Genomic DNA, 16,266 nt, shown 5'->3' with positions numbered 1-16,266 from the left:
AAAACAACTGAGATACTCTGCTTGCCCATTCTTTTCTGGGGTCAGGAACACCCTGATTTTCTTTCCTACACCAGATTCACACTCAGGAACTTTCAAAATAAAGACAGGGTGCTCCTGAAACACACAGTGCAAGATGGAGGAGAGGGACTACCAAGAAAGTGACACACTGCACAAAAGGCTAGAGGACCCGCTACCTATATTCCACCAAGTTGAAGAGAGCTCCACACAAGAGGTAGGATTTAATGAGCTATTTGAATGAAGACGTTCATTCATATCAGGTCCCCTTAGATACTGCCTCATCTTCTAAGCCTCATAACCACTCCTATTACTTCTGCACAGGTCTGCCAATGGAATGACCCTTGACTCTCCCATTATCAAATCATGGGCTACTCAGATCCCCAGTGACACGTAGTGCCGACCTCATGGAACCCCTAGCTTCCAGGTCCATCTCACCCACAGACACAGACACACCAGGACCCTGGTGACTGTTTCTGAAGGGCAATCCCTGCCAGGCATGGCTGCTGCCAACAACCTGTCCTCAGGCTCTGAAGTGCTCTAGCCTTTCACTGGTTCTACCAGGAATCAGCACCCTGCTCAGACTTCAAATCTTTTCCAGAGAGAACAGATAAGAAGGAAACAAAGCAAGTCGGCTTTTGCAAGATCTCTCTCTGAAGCCTGCAGGGCTGCACAGGGCAGGAGGAAGATGCGAAAGAAGAGGCGGCGTGTGGCTATTCAGGTAGGATAGGACCGTGCTGCTTCAGGCAGGCAGGTGGGCATGCACACACACGTCACACACACCATGCATGCGCTCACAATGACACACAACTCACAGAGACGAAACACACACCAGGAACGTACACTCCACACACTGACACACACAGGCGCACACCACATTCACATCTTATCTTATCTGTTAAAGGGCAGGCAGGAGCACAGCAGCTGACGGATTAGAGGCTCAGCTGCTAAGAAAGGCTGACTTCCTGGTAATGCCACCAAGCCTCAGCTGAGGACAGAGAGAAACACAGCGGGAGGGAAATGGCAGAAGGCCCCCAGGAGAGCTATGAATAAACAGACTTCCAGACATCCTCAGTGAAGAAGCAGGGGAAAGGAAATCCCAACGGAAATGCAAAGATGGAGTGTTCCACTGAGTTAGGGCAGCACCTGAGCGGCACGTGCATCTTGCTCCAGAGGGTAGGTCCCTCTTACAGTTTAGACCACTTTTAGGAACATCTCACTACTTATGAAGCACTAGACAATGGATAAAAGTCAAGGCAAAAAGGAAGAAGTTTTCATCTCAGTCTGAATCGTTGTTCCAAAAAAGAAGGTCTGGGTACTTCCCTGGGAAAGCACACGAGGTAGCAAGAGCCACTGAGAGCAGCTCAGGGAACTGCCAGCAGAAAACCCAAGACGGCTCCCGACCCAACAGCCGCATCAGCGTAAAACGGAGTCTGTGTTTCAAATGAAATTATAGGACCTCAGTTCTGGAGATGTGGCCCATTAATCTGCATTTTTAACATGCTCCCCTGGTGACAGATTCTTGGACAACTAAGGTTTGAGAGCCAGCACTGTTCCTGAGTTCCCTCCTGGCTAATCCGTGCCGCTTTCCAGAGACACCTCCATCTTCCCAAGCACAACTGCAGACGTGAGGCAAAAGCACCCCAAACGCCCCTCTTGTATCGCATTGAACTGATCTAGCCCGACAGCTTGGTGGGGTCCCCGACTTCCTCATCTTCTGCGTACCCTTGGAGTCTGGCGCACAGCAGGCACTCAGTAAGGATGGCTGACATCAAACGGTCGCAGGTAGAGAGAAGACTGACACAAAATGGTCATGTTGACCTATTTCAGAATTGGTCAAGCACCTGTTTATGAGCAGTCTTCAGCCCACGGGAGGGAGGTGTTGGATTGCTTGTAGCTGTTTCCTCCAACACAGGGAACAGACTGTCTCCTCATTGGATTCGTCTATGGCGGAACAACTGGTCTACCACTCTGGCGGGGGTGGGGGGGCATACTTTCAGCTGCAATCCTCGACTTAGCAGGCTTTGGAAATCGCTCCTTTGGGGTCTCTCTCCTCAAACAGGCACTAGACTAATCACTAAGGTAGATTCACCGTTTTCTGGTTTATGGGATGAGGACTCCTGGATTCCATCCAAATACACTGAGTTCAAACTGGGAAAGGAACCCAAGAACATGAATTTTAAGCAAATACCTCACATGATTCTGAGCCTGGGGTCCAGAGATCGGCACTTCCATGAACACTGGTTTAAAAGCAAATACGATGACCATCCAGCTTCATTTCTTCTCTACTTTTTCTTTTTGATGGAATTTTTGAAGGAATTTCTTTTAAAAGGATCTGTGTAGGTGTCATCTAGGGTTTTTGGTGGGTGGGAGGGCGGATGGGAGCTGCCCAACTTCTGAGCCCACCTTTGTGAGTTCAGGGAGTGGCAGCCCTGCCTCCCATGGTGAGGCCAGAGGAGGTGCCCAAACTGAGCCCAGGCTCAGCCAATCAGATGCTTACTCCTGGGCTTGTGCATGAGACACACTGAGGCAGAGGCAGTTTCCACTTCATCCTAGCAATGATGGAAACATGCCAGCAGCCACAGCCGGAGTCTAATGGTGGCAGCCATGGCCATACACCCATCAGGGGTCCTGTTGCATGTCCTGAGTCCCACTCCTCCGGGCTCCCAAGCCTGGCTGGCCAGCCTTTCTGTCACTTCGCTAAGCCAGCCAGTATCCAGTCCCTTTTTTGCTAAAATTACCCAGAATTGGCTTCTGTCATTTTTAACAATGCATCCTGACCTTGATCAAATCTCAGAGCGAACTCCTGCCCCTGCAAAACTGCTTTCCTTCATATTTTAAAGTCCCGACGAAAAAATATTTGGTTTAAAGTTTTAATATTTTCGACCTATCCTTTGATGCACTTTGCTTCACCTTACTAGATACACAGAAATAGTCCAGGGTGTAACTCATAAGGAAGTTCATTAAAAAATTATGGGATACATTAAGAAAACAAAACTAAACTAAAGGGCACTGCTGCAGCGACTAGAGCCCTGGCTTTCGAGACTGGGAGTCTCTAGCCCCGCTGATGAGCTCTGTGACAGCAGTTGCTTACAATCTCCACGCTTTCCTTTTTGCTAGTCTGTAAAATGGCGTTTTAAATAGTGTGGGAGGGTTGGAAATAGAATAGGTACGACGCCTGGCACACACACAACTGGCCGTCGATTGAGGGTCTGGACTGCCCCTGCGAACGGCAATATTCTCAACTCGGCCGCCAGGCTCACCCTGACAGGCAGAACAGCTTTCAGAACATTGAAGGAGGAAACTCACGAAAGAGTGAGAAAAGCCTAAGTAGTAACTCCACACACATTGAATAATAGGAAGTTGCTACTATTCAAGTCTTTCGAAAACGGCAATTTCATACGGTCCAAGCAACCAAAGAACAGCAGCTGTTTGGGTCTCCAGTGGGTCTCTGTTGGGATGGGGGGAGGGGACGTTCAAGGACCTCAATCACACCTGCTTGTGTTAACAAAGATCAGCCGCCTCTCTCAGAAACCCGGGAAAACCTTCCTCCAGCCCGGGCAGGAGCAAGGTCAGCAGCCGCCGCGGGCTACAGGCGCAACCTGTTGCTACAGAAAGCTGGTGGCGCCGCTCCCCCAGCCTTCCCCTCCAACCCACCGCCAGGCCGGGGCCGCTCTTGCCCTCGCTCCCTCCGCGCAGGAACCTCTCTCCGGCTGCGGGACAAAGGATAGGCGGCAAGGCGGACGCGGGAAACCAGGAGACTCGAGGAATCCGCCGTCGCTCTGGGGGAGGGGGTTGCCGGAGTAACTTGGCTGCCGCGAAAGAGTCGGCGCCGGTTCCCCGCCGAAGCGCGGGTTGGCGTGAACTGGGGTCGCCGTCCTAAGCCGTGTGCCCCAGGGCCCCCTGGTCGCATCCCCCGCCGCTCTCGGCGAGGGCTTTCGAGGAAACTGACCTCGGGCCCCAGACTCTCCCGCACCGCGAAGCTCCTCCTCTGTCCACGCTTCCCTTTGTTGTCCTGGCCGGCGCCTTACCCAGCGGGGTGCGCCTCCATCACCCAGTTCTCCATCAGGCAATCGCCAAAGGTCCCCGTGCTGTGCACCCAAAGCAGACCGGGGGGATGCATCAAGCCAGGGGTGCGTGCGCTGCCAGATGGGCAAGGCGATAAGGCCTCCCATGGCACCCTCAGAGCCCCCCTCCTGTGATGGTCGATTGCACCGCGTACTTCTTTTAGCAAACCAGAGGAAGGTGACCCCTTTCCATACCCAGCTGGGGAGGGTCAGTGTCCCGCACCCCTCGTTCCACTCCCCAGGCCTCCCCTCACCCCCGAACAGTTCCCAAGCCCCGGACCAACCTCGCCTCGTCCGCCGCCCTCTCAGAGAACGAGCCGGTAGCCTCGGGGTCTGGGGTCCCACTCGCGTTACCACCGCCTGCTCGCGCCCCGGCTCCTGGCCACAGCCTCCAGCTCCCCTCCAGTGGGCGGAAAGAAGACCCACCACGCAGCCCGCAAAGTTTGCGTGCGTCTGCGCCCTGCCCGGAACTCTCGCAGGGTCCACCTCGCCGGCCCTGCCTCCCCTCTGGTTCCCCCGACGCTCCCGGGCTCGCACCACCTGCCGCGGCCCGGGGAGGGGGTGCCGAGGGTTGGGAGGAGAAGGGAGCAGAGCAAGCCCCTCCATTCCCCATTCCCCGCCCCCAGCTTTCTGGAAAGGGGTGCACTCAGCCCCCGGGTCGGGGCCGCAGACACCTTCCGAGCTCCGGCGTGAGGACGCGGCTACTCACCGTGCACCCGGTCCAGCTACCGGTCAGCCCTCGCCGCCGCTGCCGCCCCCCTCTTTCCTCCCAGCCCTGCTCGCCCGGCCCCCGCTCATGAATGATTTATGACTCGGCTTCGGGGACCACCGGGATGGCTTCCGGAGAGGCCGCTCCGCTGTCCCGCTGCCCCGCGCGCCGGCCAGACCCCGGGACGGGGCGGGTCCGGAAAGGCGCCTGCCTTCGAGGCGCGCCGGAGAGGCCCAGGGTACCCTTGGGGACCTGTTGCGGCCTCCGCAGCTCCCGGGCTGGACTCGCAGATGAGGCTGCCGCAATGCACTGCTTCCAGAAATGTACTCACCCGCGCGCGGAGGGAGAGCTGAGCGCGCAGCCAGGTGGCGGGTGGGGACTGGCTCGGTACTTTAGAGATAGCTAATCCTGGAGTTCGGCCCGCGCGCTCCCGGTTGGACCAGCTGAGCAGCTTCGCCACGATACCCCGGGGCACACACTGGGACCTAGCTGCAACCATTTCCTGAGGCTAGAGCCCCGCTCAACCGAGCACGTCCCTCCCACAGGACCCACGCCTCCTTGAGGCAGGCTGAGCGGTTTACTTGGAACGCTGCTCCTCTTCTAAAAACTTCGCATCTCTCTGGTTCCACCTCAGACCTGCCTTGGTTGACTCCCTCTACCGCTTTAGACGCTTCTATTGCCAGTTTCCAAGACTTAAAAAAAAAAAAAATTACTCAAATAAAACAAAACCCCAATCATTTGGTTCCTTAGCGTGTACCAATCGTAATGCTAGTGGCTGGAGCTCTAAAACCGGCAAAAAGCAGCCCTTGCTCCCATGTACGTACACAGGCATCTGCTATGGCTCCAAGCACACGGAGCTTTCATCACTCGTTTCATATCGGTCTCTTTGCTGTGCGTTGCCTGCCATCCCCTCAAGCTGAGGGGTGGGGACCTTCTGCCAGAAGCAACCACTCCGTCTTCTAACTGTGCTCACGTCACTCCTCACTCACTACTTCCTATCTTGAGTGGAGAGTACTCTCTGGTAAGAAAAATAAGACTAATGGAAGAAAAGCACCTTCCGGACGGTGTTTAGCATACAGTAGGTGTTTAATGTTTGTGATATGGATGGATTGATGGATTCATGGAAGGATGGACAGACTGACAATTGAATGATGGACAGGAAGGTTAATTCAACAGCTCTTTCACTTACCCCAGAATCTAGCGTAAAACAGGTGCTCGAAAGAGCATTATTTTTGTTTGATTGAAATTTAAACTGATCTTGAATGTGCATATTTCCTGGATAAATGCTAGTTCAGGAAACTTCTGAAAACTGCACTATAGGCATGCAAAGTTAGATGGTGCCCTGAGACATCTAATCAGGCCTGCTGTTTCTCCGTCTGAAAGTGGTCAGGGCCTCTGCTTGAACACCTCCAGAGGCCCCAGCACTTCTGCTCAAGGGCAGCCCTCTCTGGGTGGGGCCCAGAGGGGAGTTCTTCCCTCCTGAGGGCAGCCAGCTCTGCCCTGCCTCAAATTTTGGCCCTGTCCCTTTTCATCACTGTGACTTTGTCTGCTTAATCTCACTGAGCCTGTTTCCTTGTCTGCAAAGTAAAAATAATTATGCCTCAGAAAGCTCATTTCTACTCCTAATAATGATGATGATGACGATGATGATAATAATAATGACAACAGTAATAGTGGTGATAGCTAAAGCTTAATGAATGCTTACTACAAATGAGGCAGTATGCCAAGTGCTTTATGTGCATTATTTCATGTAATCTTAGCAACAACAACAGCATAGTATTATCTCCATCTTAGAGATAAGGCTAGGGGCTTCCCTGGTGGCGCAGTGGTTGAGAGTCCGCCTGCCCATGCAGGGGACGCGGGTTCGTGCCCCGGTCCGGGAGGATCCCACATGCCGCGGAGCGGCTGGGCCCATGAGCCATGGCCGCTGAGCCTGCGCGTCCGGAGCCTGTGCTCTGCAATGGGAGAGGCCACAACAGTGAGAGGCCCGCGTACCGTACCGCAAAAAAAAAAACAAAAAAAAAGATAAGGCTAAAAGAGTTTCAGTAATTTGCCCAAGGTCACAGAGCTAGTAAGTGACGCACTGAATCTGAACCCAGATGTGGCCTCCAGAGCCCATGATTATCCTAACATACCAGTGCCCCAAAGATAACATAAAACCCTCTGGGGCCTGTACTCTCCCGACAGATAATGTAGTGTGGATTGAAACGGTTGGCTATCAGTCTTCCTGCAGGCACTGAATGCTTCAGCTGTTTTTATCCATTTCATACCCCCAACACCTACTCTACCTGGGCCATCGTAGGTGTTTAATAAATGAATGAATAAATAGTAAACATAGAACACAATATTAAGATGTGTTCTGAGCAGCCTTAGGCAGACTATAACAGGAACTAATGATTTATTCTGTTCAGCTGGCTTGGAGTTCTAATCCTACAGTCCCACGATTCAGCACAACTGAATTTCTTTTCTCTTTTTTTTTTTAAATTGAGGTATAGTTGATTTACAATATTGTGTTAGTTATAGGTGTACAACACAGTAATTCAATTTGTTTTTTGCAGATTATATTCCATTATAGGTTGTTACAAGATATTCAATATAATTCCCTGTGCTATCCTTGCTGCTTCTGTCTTTTATGTATCATAGTTTGTAACTGTTAATCCCATACTCCTAATTTGTCACTCCCCACCCTCTCCTCTTTGGTAACCATAAGTTTGTTTTCTATGTCTGTGAGTCTCTTTCTGTTTTGTATATGATTCATTTGTATTATTTTTTAGATTCCACATGTAAGTGATATCATGTAGTATTTGTCTTTCTCTGAGTTACTTCTCTAAGCATAATACTCTCTAGGTCCATCCGTGTTGTGGCAAATGGCAATATTCCATTGTTTTTTATGGCTGAGTAATATTCCATTGTGTGTGTGTGTGTGTGTGTGTGTGTGTGTGTGTGTATATAAAACATCTTCTTAAGCCAGTCATCTGTTGATGGGCACTTGGGTTGTTTCCATGTCTTGGATACTGTAAATAGCGCTGCTATGAACATTGGGGTGCATATATCTTTTTGAATTACAGTTTTCATTTTTTTTCCAGATATGTACCCAGGAGTGGATCATACGGCAGCTTTATTTTTAGTTTTTTAAGGAACTTCTGTACTGTTCTCCATAGTGGCTGCACCAATTTACATTCCCACCAACAGTGTAGGAAGGCTCCCTTTTCTCCACACCCTCTCCAGCATTTAATATTTGTAGACATTTTGCGGATGGCCATTCTGACCAGTGTGAGGTGATACCTCATTGTGGTTTTGATTTAGTGCAACTGAATTTCTATGCCATATGTTCTATGCAAGGCCAGAGGGGGTGATGTTATTCCCATACACACACTGAGTCATTAGATGCATAAATTGTCCCCCTTTCTGAAATTGCTCCTCACTTTGCCTGCCCAAATGAAATCTAAACAGGAGGCAGCAGGGCATCCTAGAAGGATCCAGAAGATTCATTCAGTTTCAGTCACGAACAGCCAGTGTGTTCCCTGGTAAGTCATGTAACCCCCCTGGGCTTCACATTCCTCACTGGTCAATAGCCATGCTCAATGACCACATAGGGCTAAAGGCTACCATCTTGGACAATGCAGACAGCACATTTCCATCATCACAGACAGGTCTATTGGACAGTGCTGGGTTAAATAGTGAACCATAATAAAGGGAAAATTACAACAGGACTACAATAACAAACTTAAGTTTCAAGAAAAGTGATCGGGGTTATGTAACATTAGAAATGAAGTGTTGATTGAAATCAGTTATTCTCAGAGTACACAACACTTGGTCATTCAACAATCCTCGATCTTTGACAAGATGTTCCTTATGAAGAACACTGAATATTTTTCTCTGAGTCACTAAGACTAAAACAAAATAGGTTAGTGAGTATATTGTTCTAATTAACCTGAAAATTTCTATAAATAACTAGGTTCCCCCCAAATAATGTATTTGTATGACCAACAAACATTGCAGCATGTGATGCTTTAGAAAAATGGGTTTATGCAATCTCAACATCCACTGCCTTGTCTTCTTAAGACTGAAATTTGTGTAAGAGACAGCTAGGGAGAGAGGGAAAAGGAGAGAGAGACAGAGAGCCAGTGAGAGGGAAAGAGAAATGTTCTAAATAGAAATTCCACTAGTTTTGAAGGGAATGACTTCATGCAAGACAAGGTTCTCCTATAAATGTTTTACCTCATGATTTCCTGTTAATCTTGCTTTTTTCCACTTGCCTCTGGACTTAGATGCCAAAAAATAGCATTGCTGGTGTTTAATAACGAAAAGCCAAGAATATATTCTTCTTGTACTTTGAGTACATTCAGCTAAGATTTGTAACTCATCCATCAAGCCCACTGCTTACTAATTCAGAGGAAAAAAACCTTCAATCTAGTTTGGCCCAAGAGGAGGAAAGAGAGAGAAGGGGCCAGGCCAAGGACAGTACCTCAAAGCCTGGATTCCAAACCTGGGGAGAACTTGGAAAACTCAGTCACAATTTAATGAGACAGGTATTGGGTAGTTTTATATTTTATGTGTTGTATCTGTCTTTCGGTAACTGTTTCAAATAAATGCCGCATCTCTAGGGCTGGCTTTCATCTGTGGCTTTCCCCCTGACATCATTTTTAACATGCACTAACTCAGATGGGGCTTCATAATCTCTCTTAAGTAACAGTATGGAAAAAATGAGAGCAGCAGAACGTCAGAGAATTATAAAGTGTTAGGATACTTGCTCTTATTTTCTTGAGGAAAGCAAGGTTCTTTCCAGCTAAATGTTATTGCGAGATTGCAGAAGGAGGTAGACAGGAAAATTCTACAATTTCTGATTCTATAGTTTTCAGTTTTTATTATATCCCAAAAGAGATTCACCCAGGAACTTTTATTTATACAACACAAAACTTACATCTATGCATGCAGTGTTTTACCCCTCTGGGAATACTTACTATTATTACTTTCCTCTAAAGAACTATTAATTTGCATTTATCTTCTGCATCATCTGAAAGCACTTATTAAGCATCTGTTAATTATTCATACATTCATTCATTCAGTAACATTTACTCAGCACCTGAAACCGAGCAGGACCCTGAGGAGTCCTCCCAGCTAACCAGAGATTTATGGCTCAGATAATGTTCCAACCACAAGAGAGACCTGATGGCTATTAGGAACCATGTAATCAAGACAATCATCTCTGAAAATAGAAGATTACTTCCTCCCTAGCATGTAGCCCCTTCCTATTTTCCCTATATAATCTCCAAGCAAAACCTGGGGAGTTGGGAGTTGGTTCTTTGGGACATGAGTCCACCTTCTCCCCAGGATTGCCAGCTTCCTCAATAAAGCTATCTTTCTTTCACCTAACACTTGTCTCTCAGTATTGGATTCTTGAGCAACAAGCAGCTGAATCTGAGTTCAGTAACACTGCTACTCGTCAGGAGCTAGAGATTCTAGTTACCCTGACCCAGAACATACTTATGAAAAGTCAGTCACACTGTAACAGGGGCAGGTGTGGGGAAGTTTTATATTTTGTGTGCTGAATCTGTCTTCTGGCAACTGTTTCAAGTGAAACTTATGACAAAAAATTCTTTTATCAAACACTATCTTTTCCTCTTATTTACCCTCATTGTGAGACTTTCTAAAAAAGCATTCTCTGCAAAATTCTCTTTTGCTTCATATTTGATGTGCCAACTAAGCGATCATCAGATATTTATTTTAAATCAATATTTAAAATATTTATTTTAAATCCACTAAAATTTCTGCTAATTAAAACACTATTCACTTTTGCCAGAGCAATCAAGGTGTTAAATTATAGTCCCAAACACTTACTCATGTCAGAGAGTGACAGGTGGAACTATGTTTTGTGGAATAGTGTGGAAAACCTGGAAGATGGAGCTTGAACAGAACTGGGAATGAGCCCTAGCTCTGTTACTCCATTCACTCATTCATTCATTTTTCTCCTTTATTCATTCACTTACACATGCATTTGACAAATGGTGATTGACCACCTTCTGTGGGCCAGACTGAGCAAAGAGATAGGGCAGAGAATAACAAAGGACACCCTTGGCCTCCCAGAGCCAACCCCCTCATAAAGGAGACACACAAGCCAACAAATCAATAAGTATGTTCGCTGTATACCCTTCAGTAAGTACTTGATGTCTCTGAGCTTCAGTTTCCTCACATACAAACCACAGGTTTTGCAAAGATTAAATGAGATGATATATGTAACATACCTGTAGGTATGTTGAATAGCAGCTATTATTTCTGCTCTTACTATTTCTCTGTCAAACTCCCTTTCACCCCTACCCCCCATATTTATTTCCAATTTCATAAATTAGGGTGTAGGGCTATTGGGTCCACAAGCTAAATATTCATCCCATAAATATTTACATAATATGTCCTAAGGATTTGTAAGGCTCCAAGCCAGAGAGGCCGAAGAAGCTGGATATATTCTGACTTCTGCTCTGCAAAGGAAATTGTCCAAAACTTGGCAATGGGCAAAGGAGATGACTGGGCATCTTTTCAGTGGAGTGAGGGGCATGATCTAAAGGACCTTCTGGGAATTATTGGATATTACAGAGGTGTGTATTTGATTGTATTTATATTGACTAGGTTATATCACAACTCTGTAAAGGTAGAAGTTAAAATTGTAGAACACCTGGGGACTACCCTGGTGGTGCAGTGGTTAAGAATCCGCCTGCCAGTGCAAGGGACATGGGTTCGATCCCTGGTCCAGGAAGATCCCACATTCTGCGGAGCAACTAAGCCCATGTGCCACAACTGAGTCTGCGTGCCTCAACTACGGAAGCCCATGCTTCATTATGGAGGGAAGAAAAATTACAAACGAAGTGAGAATATTGTTCTAGATCAGGGTTTTTTAACCTCAGTGCTCTCGACATTTGGGGCTGGATAACCCTTTGTTGTGGGTCTGTCCTGTGCATTGTAGGATGTTCAAGCATTCCTGACTTCTACCCACCAGACAGAAGTAGCGCCCTGGCCCCTTCCCCCGAATTGTGAAAAACAAGTATTTTCGAAATCTAGAGTTTGATTTTTTTTTAAGTCACAGGAGAAATGACTGAGTTTGGGCAGAATTTATCACCTATATTAAAGAGGGAGTCCCTGGTATCAGTTTTGGCAAGTGCTAAGCGTGATGGTCATGAACTGAAGCATACTGTGCACCCAAGCCGCTTAATCCATTCACATCACCTACCCGGCCCTGGGGAGTCTGCCCTCAGTGACTTCCCATCGCCCCAGTCACAGCCTACCCTGGAAGAATTGCAAAGTGAGTTGTTTTGAGAATGCAGCTACCTGCTTGCATTCCTCTGCTGTGACCTTCACAAACCTCCCCTGCTGGGTGCTTGCTCTGAGATTAGCCTACCACTTGGAGAAACTCGACATTTTACTTATAACTGTGAGCACAGAAGCATTCAGAAAAAAGAATAGGACAATTCATGACATTTCCCATGGGCTAACGAGAAAGCGCCCCGTATGTAATAGGGCTTCAATAAATCTCAGAGAAAAACAAGGGGAATGGGGGGAGCTATGAGCTCATAAGAAGACAAATGAAAGTAGTGATGATATAAAAATTCACACTTTAAGGCAAGATAAGAAAAATTTAAACATAAAACTTTTTCTCTGCCCTTTGGCCTCCTCCGTCCCCACTGGTATGCATTGCGCATCTGCATTGGATGTCAACCAGACCTCCCCAGAAGTAAAGATCAATTTTTCTCCTACTGGCGCCAGCCATGTAACTCCTTAGAAGATAATGTTCCTTTCTCAATCCTGTAAAAGGTCATGATGACCCACCCTCACCTTGTACATGCAGAGATCTTCGGTGAACTTTATGTACAATGCCAATATGGAATTTCCCTTAAAGATTGGTCAGTTGACCTGGGGAGATACTGGACTGCACCTAATGGAAGTTCAGAGCTTAAATACTTACTTATGCCCTTACTAATATTACCAGCTATACTACTTGTACTCTGTTCATTTTACAAGATTACTGTTTCTTGCATTACCAAAAGTGTGTGAGCCTCAGATCAAATTAATGATGATTAGGTGACTTGAAATGATCGAGCAAACGTATAGTTCTGTAAGATCAGTGATTGTGGGATTTCCCTGGCTGTCCAGTGGTTAAGATTCCACACTTTCCCATGACAGTGGGGGACCAGAAAGTCTGCAGAGCATGGAGGGTAGAACCCCAGGCCTGGATGAGAGAAAAATAACAACAGCTAACATTTTACTGAATGTTCACCGTGCATTGGGCAGAATGCTAGTTTCCATGTGCCAACTCATCGGCCCTTGTAATAACTCTATGAGGTTAGTTCTGATATTATTTCTACTTTACAAATGGGGAACCTAGTACCAAAAGGTTAAGCAATGTTCCCAGGGCCCAGGCTCCCCGTTAACACGGGGCTCAGGGCAAGAGTACATGGAGGTCCATAGACCACATGTCAAATATGTGAAAGTGAAGAATCCAGCCAACAAATTGTTAACTAAAATATGTTTTCTCATCCTAAAAAAAAAAAAAAAAGGAATAAAGAAAAAGATTCATGCTTCCAACGCAGGGAATGCAGGTTCAATCCCTGGTCTGGGAACTCAGATACCACGCGCCATGTGGCACAGGCCAAAAAAAAAAAAATTAAAAAAAAGATCAGTGATTGTAATATTAGTGTAACTCTAGATATGGGAAGAAGCAACAAGAGGGAACCACTTCCGGGACCATAACAGACCAGTGAGACAGGCGGTCCAGAGGCTTTTGCTTACAGTTAACAGGGCCGAGTCCAGTAATAGCACGTTGAGTGGCCTATCAACGCAATCCTTGCCTGACCTGGGAATGAGCATTCCTAGCATCGTGGGACAAATTGATCACGAAATGCCTCCCAAACCTTGGTCGAAATTAAGACTGAAAAGGAAGGGATTGTAAAATAAAGAATGTTGCCCACCATCCAGTCCATAAGAATCAAGTCATTAGCCACCGCAGTGGCTGACCTACAGTACACCCTGGAAGGAATTCAGGGCAAAGACCAGGATGACATGCTCTGTGCTCTGGGAGAACTGGCGGAACAGGCCTTCGGGTAGTTAGATATTTCCAGGAGAAATTTTTGAGGAATCTGCGTTCCTGCATCTTCCCATACTTAGAAAAGCACTAAAACCACTCATTAAAATTCTTCTCCCTCGAGGCTAGCAGCAACCTGCTGAGATGTGCGCTGGATTGCATGGACCCCCTTCACCAAAATCACATATATACTGGCTGGCCTCCCCCTTCACCTCTTTGGAGTACTTCTCAGAGCTCTCTGACAGACTGACTGGCTCCCGGGTTACAATCCTCAGTTTGGCTTGAATAAAATTTTCCATTTCTTTCCTAGATTGACTGCTTATTAATTATTTCCTTGACAATAGTAACAGCAAGAGTATGAGAAGAGAGATGACGCATATCCCCGGGGCAGTTTGCTGGCTGCTGACGTTTGGTGACCATCTACTCTCTGTCAAGCGCTGAGCAAAGCGCTTTCCCTACGTTCCCTTATTTAATTAAACCCTCCTAAGGGGGCATTGTTATCCCCATTTGTCAGAGAAGGAAACTGAGGCTCACAGACTCGGACTACACTCTATCTTAGTCCACAATAAAAACAACACTTACCATTTATCAAAGTAACCATTACGCTCAATATTTCATTTAATGTTTAAGATGATCCTAGGAAGAAGGTATTATCCAAGCAAATTAAACAAAAATCTATTTTGTTACATGCCAGGAGGTGCTGGGGGTGCGGGGGACACAGCCGCAGACAGTCCTTGCCCTCATGGAGTGTGTGTGTGTGTGTGTGTGTGTGTGTGTATAAACTGAATCACTTTGCTGTACACGTGAATCATTATAAATCAACTATACTTCAACTTAAAGAAATTATGTATCTTCATTAATGAGCTTTTAGGCGCCCCTTACATTTTGTGCTGGCCCTGTGTGACTCCATGCAACACTGGCCAAGACCAGAGCTTATTCACGCATTTCCCTTTGTTCACTAAACAAGTTCTTTGGGGCGTGGCTCTGCATGCGACTATATTAAGCTCTAAGCCTGCAGAGATGATGAACACCAAGCCCAGCCCTCAAGATTGTCACCATCTAGTGGGGGAAATAAAGAAAGGACACTCTGAATTCTAGGTGCACCAACAGAGAGCGAGGACAAGGTAAGTGTGGGCGTAAAGAGAGGAAGCAAAGCTCAGCTCAGCCCCAGCTGGATCAGGGAAGGCTTCCCACGGGCCCTGGTGCTCAAGCTACTTCTCTGGAGTGAGAAGTTCAGCAGGTGGAAAAGGAGGAGGACCTTCTGAGCAAAGCAGTCAGCATTCCTAGGTGTCTTTCTGAAACCGAGCAGGATCCTATGGGGCCCTCCTGGGGAAAAAAGCCTTTCCATGTCCCCCCATTTCTTGTTTGTAGTTAAAAGGCTTCAGCCTCCTAGGCCTTCCCTCAACTCCAGAGGGCAGATTCAAACAGTTACTAATTACTGGAGTGAGGGAAAGCAGAAACAAAGGAGGAGCAGTCAAGAAGCAATGGTGCAGGACTTCCCTGGTGGCGCAGTGGTTGAGAATCCGCCTGCCAATGCAGGGGACGTGGGTTTGAGCCCTGGTCCAGGAAGATCCCACATGTCGCGGAGCAACTAAGCCCATGCACCACAGCTACTGAGGCTGTGCTCTAGAGCCCGTGAGCCACAACTACTGAGCCCGCGTGCCACAACTACTGAAGCCCACGTGCCTAGAGCCCGTGCTCCGCAACAAGAGAAGCCACCGCAATGAGAAGCCCATGCACTGCAACGGAGACCCAACACAGCCAAAAATAAATAAAATACATAAATTGTAAAAAAGAGAAAGAAACAATGGTGCAGTGATGGGGCAGGGTCCTGGTTCCTCCTTGAGGGATAGACAGAACAATCTGATACACATCTCTGAGTTCTGCTACAGGAACTAAGACCCCCCACCCAGGTGGAGGTTGGTACCTTCAGGCTGAGCACAAGCACGTGGACCCCTTCTGGTTGGAATCAGAAGGCTGATGATTGATATTCCTGGAACACGACCCCGTAACCTCAACATCAACCAATCAGAGGAAGGTCACATACCCTGCAACCCTCCCTTCAAATTCTGCTTATAAAAACTCTTCCCCAAACCCATCGGGGAGTTCAGGCTTTTTGAGCATGAGCCACCCATTCTTCTAACTTGGCGCTTGCAATAAACCTTATTTCTGCTCCAAACTCTGACGTTTCAGTTTGTTTGGCCTCACTGTGCTTCCAGGACTGAACTTGGGTTTGACAACATTCAGATTCAGTCAGTGATATTGTAGGGTTGGATTGCAAAGTGTGTGTATGAAAAGTGAATCTAGAGCGGGAGGTTGGAAAGGGTGAGGCTGTGAAGGGACTCATACAACAACCAGGCTAAGGGATTTGGACCATCTGAAGGCAATGGAGGAACCATCAATGG

General features: G+C 47.3%; 1 protein-coding gene across 6 annotated transcripts in view; it reads right to left on the bottom strand.

Annotated features, from left to right (window-relative positions):
- PROM1 (prominin 1) overlaps nucleotides 1–5,218 on the bottom strand; it is a 93,676-nt gene extending 88,458 nt beyond the window's left edge. For 3 of the 6 annotated variants that reach the window (XM_060148471.1, XM_060148467.1, XM_060148472.1), the window contains exon 1: nucleotides 4,792–4,904. The gene's annotated coding sequence lies outside the window, so the exon portion shown is untranslated. Of the gene's footprint in view, nucleotides 1–3,967; nucleotides 4,080–4,366; nucleotides 4,490–4,791; nucleotides 4,905–5,122 lie in introns of those variants that run through there. The other 3 variants (XM_060148470.1, XM_060148468.1, XM_060148469.1) reach the window with 3 other exon arrangements.
- Nucleotides 5,219–16,266: the final 11,048 nt, after the last annotated feature.

Source organism: Lagenorhynchus albirostris, chromosome 4 (genome assembly GCF_949774975.1).
Source record: "Lagenorhynchus albirostris chromosome 4, mLagAlb1.1, whole genome shotgun sequence".
Classification (NCBI taxonomy): domain Eukaryota; kingdom Metazoa; phylum Chordata; class Mammalia; order Artiodactyla; family Delphinidae; genus Lagenorhynchus; species Lagenorhynchus albirostris.
Note: the sequence above shows the minus strand (reverse complement) of the source record. Positions and strands in the feature narration are given on the sequence as shown.